The sequence below is a fragment of the Muscardinus avellanarius genome (genome assembly GCF_963383645.1).
Source record: "Muscardinus avellanarius genome assembly, chromosome: 16".
NCBI classification, from domain to species: Eukaryota; Metazoa; Chordata; class Mammalia; order Rodentia; family Gliridae; genus Muscardinus; species Muscardinus avellanarius.
This window is the reverse complement of record NC_137802.1, coordinates 56,808,045-56,813,156: the sequence shown is the minus strand read 5'-3', so window position 1 is coordinate 56,813,156 and position 5,112 is coordinate 56,808,045. Positions and strand designations below refer to the sequence as shown.

At 36.6% G+C, this 5,112-nt stretch overlaps 1 pseudogene across 1 annotated transcript; it reads right to left on the bottom strand.

Moving 5' to 3' along the window:
- Positions 1 to 3,480: 3,480 nt before the first annotated feature.
- On the bottom strand, positions 3,481 to 4,660 carry LOC308275130 (sialomucin core protein 24-like; annotated as a pseudogene). Its single transcript has 2 exons — positions 4,142 to 4,660; positions 3,481 to 3,527 (listed from the first exon to the last, which is right to left on the bottom strand). The product of its transcript is annotated as a sialomucin core protein 24-like (transcript).
- Positions 4,661 to 5,112: the final 452 nt, after the last annotated feature.

The window sequence follows — 5,112 nt, the reverse complement described above, 5'->3', positions numbered from 1 at the left end:
AGGGGATGGCATTAAAATATTTGCTTATAACCTATACGTTGGGTTAAAAGGAGAGAAAGCGTAACTATAGAACTTAAAACTTACCTTTTTAATTGTTTAAAAATTTTAAAATGCTACACAGAGAATATATTTTGTGTGTGTGGTACTGGGGTTCCCTGGAAGCCCTTCTACCTCTGGGCAACACTCCCAGACCTATTCATACTTTTTTATTTTTGGAAACAGGGTCTCTTAAGCCAGCATGGCTGGCTTTGAACCTGAGTGATCCTCCTGTCTCTGCCTCCCAAGCGCGGGGATTACAAGTGTGTGCTGCCACGCCCGGCACACACACAGAGAATATTTTCAAAACCTTCCCACAGTCCCATAAAATTGTCTAGAGTCATCTCTATGGCTCACCATCAACAGGCAGCTTTTCAAGCAGCTTCCTTTGTTCTTTAGCTGTTAGCTCAATACCCATGTTGCTCAGCATTTCAGGTAGGTATCTCACATCAACCTTGTTTCCTTTGAAAAATATGAAATGTTGTCACTCAACAATCTTACAGAATAATTATTTCAAACAACGATGCAACATTGTTAAACAAGCTTATTTCTAATTTGAAAAAGTTCAAAGGCAGTACTATGCATACAGAATCAAGAGGGATCATATGTAAAATTTACCTGTTTACTTAGAAATGCTGAAAAATTTTTGATTTCCTAAACTAAAGATGAGTCAAAGTAGAGAAGAATAAATTTATCTAACTGAATAATTAAGAATTAATTTATTTGTACATATTATCAGAGAGCATTATATATTTTAAACTGTTTTTTGTGTTTTGCTATTTGTTTTAGATTCTGACAATATTGTAGTTTGAGAATTTATTAATAATTTTGCAGTAAACAGTGAATAATATTGTTAGCATAAAAGCTCCAGAGAATACAGGCATGGTGGTACACACCTCAGTACTTGGGAGGCTGAGACAGGAGGATTGCAGGTTTGAGGACAGCCTCAGCAACTAGTAAGACTCAACAACCTAGCAAAACCCTGCTTTAAAACAGAAACATAAAAATAAAAATAAAAAAGGACTGGAGGTTGTAGCCCAGAGGTAGAATGTCTCTGGGTTCAATCCCCAGTGTCACTAATTAATTAATTAATTAATTAATAATTAAAATCTCCAGAGAGTTCAGAAGTTACTAGTAATTTATAAACACATAGATACTACTAGATGTAAAAGCAAACTGTAGGATATTAGAAGCCCATGTTTTATGCAAATAGATCAAGAGCCAAAATTTACAAATCAAGGATAGAATTGTAGGAAATATTATTTGAAATTATACGACTGCACAAGGTTTTGAAGATTTTGTTAATACTGAACTTTGTACTTACCTGTAAAAGCTTTTACTCCATCAAAAAACTTTCTCAATGCAACTCTGCCATGTACTATAAGAAATATAAATAATAAAAAGAAACAATAAGATCTAAAAATAGTGTAAGAAAATATTCTAGAAGCATTTATATCAAGAATGTTCTAAACTGGGCGTGGTGGCACACGCTTGTAATCCCAGCATTAGAGAGGCTGAGACTGGAGGATTGTGGCTCACAGACAGATTGTGGTTCACAGTGAGGCCCTCTGTACCTTAGTGAGAACCTGTTTCAGAATAAAGAATAAAAAATAAAAAATAGAGCAGGGGGTGTATCTCAGAGGTAGAATGGGGTTACATCCCCAGACCCACAAAAAAAAAAAAAGAAAAAAAAAGAATGTTCTTTACCTTTACTCTCTTCCTGAGAATAAATTGGTTTAAAGAAGTAAAATAAGCCAGGCATGGTGGTGTATGTTATTTTTTTTCAATAAACATGAAGATTTATTTTAAATCAGTTTGGTACATGATAGATTGATTTTGTAGATTTTAATGAACAGAAATTCCTAAATACAGCAGTGTCTGCTTGTGCAACAAATATCTGTAAGATAAAATATTTGCTAAAACTACATTTGCATGAACAAATCAGATGAAAAATCTGAAAAGGTTTCTATATACCTTCTGGATTAAAAAAAAATCCCCAAAATTATTAATGGCTTGAGGTACTACATTGCTAAAAGAAGGGGGAAAAGTAAGAAAAGGCTGTGAGTTCTGTTCCAAGAATCTGTATACTTGTAAAATCTAATTTCATATTATCTTTGTTGTTGGAGCAGTGCTCAAAATTACAAGTTTCAAATCAAATTACATTTCACAAATTTGCTACATGTGGCTGACATTAATGTGTGGCGAGGAACTCATCTACAGGTAAATGACAACTATACCACTGTAGCTAATTTTTGCCACCTTGTAAGGAATGACATTCTGTATATTTTCAAATAAATCTTATAGCACTCACTAAAAACTAACAGCCATGGCACCATAATAAGTTTTGTGAGGTACCTAGATTACTACTACTAATGGAAACACAAAAATGTGAGGTAAACCTACCTTTCCCCAAAAACCTTTGAAGCCAGAGATTTTAAACAATTAAGGTACTTGAAAAATATCAGGTATATGTACAAATGTGCAAGAAAAACAAACTTTAGCTGTACCAGCAAGTGACAAAGAAACAGTAACTCTTCATTTTAAGAAACTTTAATACAATCAACTAAATACAAGAGTTTTAGTTTATGAAATGAACCAAGGCAATTTGTCATTTCCTACTATAAAATACTGAAAACCAAGTTGGGCCACTATAGGATAAAGAAAATAAAAGACTTTAATGACCTAGAAAAGCAAAAGCCCATTTTAAACTAATTAGAGCCTCTGAACTAATCCAATGTGTCAAAGGCAAGGGATGAATAACCCTCTAACTAAACAACCTAGTGCTTTATGAAAAAATATAGAAACAAGGTATAGATGTTTATTATACTAAGAAAAGTGAAACCAAGGAGAGGAGGGAAGAAAGAAATGAAAGACAGCACAGTCTTCATCCAAGGCAATCATTATTAAAACTACAGTACTGTGATAAAAAATCTAGGGTTTCTTAAACTACACTGATCGCGTTTGCTGTCTGAAAACTTAAAATGATTGTCTCATTTAGTTACTAAATGATTCTAAAATTTCCTTCTTCCTTGCCTCATAAAAGTTACTTTTCAGGAAAGCTTGGTAGAAATCCTTCCAAAAATCAATCAACTTTATCTATTCTCTTTATATAGCCCTAAGAAAAATGCTGAGAGGTTTAACATATGAAAGCTTTGGACTTTATATAATATTTTTAAGCTTAAGTTTCTCAGCTTTGAAAAAAGTAGATGCTTTAAATATTAACAGTATGGTATCTAAACACAGGTTTACTACTGGTCACATATAAACAGTTACGTCCTCAGGCCAACTACTACTTTTCTTAACATGAAAGAATAATCACATAGATTAAGTTACAGCCTACCTCTGTCTGTCTTTTAAGGCACTGTTCTTTTTCTCAGTGATATAAGGTGCTTTACAAGTATGAACAATAACCTGTTATATATTAATGGTCTGTATCCTTTCCACTCATTTCTTTAAATCTGGAATGTAATTCCCCACGTGGTATCTTATTTCTAATGTAGAAAAAAATAACTTATCAAGCTCTAAGGATATGCTTTAGTACTTCTAAATTAATAAATTTATCCCACTTTTGAAATGACAGCCAAAATTCCACCTGATTGATGCCCATTTGGCACACTCTTCTTAATTCTAGTCACTAAATTACATCTTGAATTAGGATGAAAATAATGCAGCTTTTGGGGTTTAAGAGGACTAAATTTAAACTGCCAAGAGGTTGTCTGCATGGGACAACATTTCCCATCACTTACAAAATGTTACATTTGGCATGTCAAGAAAAGAAACATCCCACAGCAGCAGCCACTGAAAATAAAAGAAGACAGCCACAAGGATTCATGCAGAATATTTTAAATATTCCTGTTGAGCAAAATGTTAACTGACTTTTCTTTTGGAATGATGCTCCAAAATATCCTATATGCATCCTTTGGAAATTTAAAGATCCTGAAATAGCGTCTTCAAATGTGGGACTTCTTGAAAGGTAATATTTTGGTTTCAGTGAATTATAGAAATGAACTGCCAGTCCTTGTTAAGGGGTCTGTTTACAGAGTATGATAATTTCGTTCTTTGGACTTGCAGAACTTATAGAGAAAGAAAACCACTGCCTGTACACCCAAGACAAGTACAATTCCTCCAATGAAACTGGCTGCATCAAAGGTAGACTTCTTGGTAGGTTGTGAGGTTGGAGTCAAAGTGGTATTTATTGTACCTGTTGTGACAACTGTGGTGGAGTTTGCAGAAGGGGAAGGCGGAGTTGTGGTTGAGCTGTAGAGTTGGTTGGCACTGGAGTGGTAGTAGGCACAGAACAGAAGCTGGTGCTGTTCCCCACACTACAATTACTAACTGATGAGTTATGAGAACAGTAGCTTTTACTCCCTTCACATTCTATCCAAAAGCAGGTAGTATTAGCAATGCTAGCATTAAAACAGGAAATGCAGCTGTTGTGGCGTTCACAGGTTTCTGGTGCTAAGGTGGGGACCGGCAAGGCAGTCGTCACCACCGCCGAGGCGTTTGCTGAAGTCGGGGGCTCAGAGCCCTTGGGGGTCACGGTGGTGTTCGCGTGTGCAGACAGCACGCAGTGCGCGGCCAGGTAGGTGGCGGCCCACAGCAGAGGGTGGGAGAGCCGCGACATCGTGTCCTCGGCGCCGGCGTCTGGGTGAGAGCTGCGGCGCTCGACGCACAGTCAGTCCCTCCGTCCCCTGTGGCGCCGCCACCGAGACTTCGCCCCCAGCGGGCGCCTGGTGCATGTTATTAATACCAGTATTGGGGAAGTTGAGACTGGAGGATCTCAGGTTTGAAGTCAGCCTCAGCAACTTATTTAGCAAGGCTCTGAGTAACCTAGCTGGATTCTGTTTCCAAGTAAAAAGTAAAAGAGGGCTGGGGTATAGCTCAGAGTTAGAATACTCTAGGATTCAATCCCTACCCCCCCCCACACACACACACACAGTCTCACATATTTAATAATTTCAATAATGTAACTGTGATTTAGTTCTTCTATAGCAAATCTACCATTTTAAGGGGAAAGATTCAAAAGTCACCTCCTTTCAAAGATCTACTTTTAGCTCTAAAATTTTGAGTAACTTT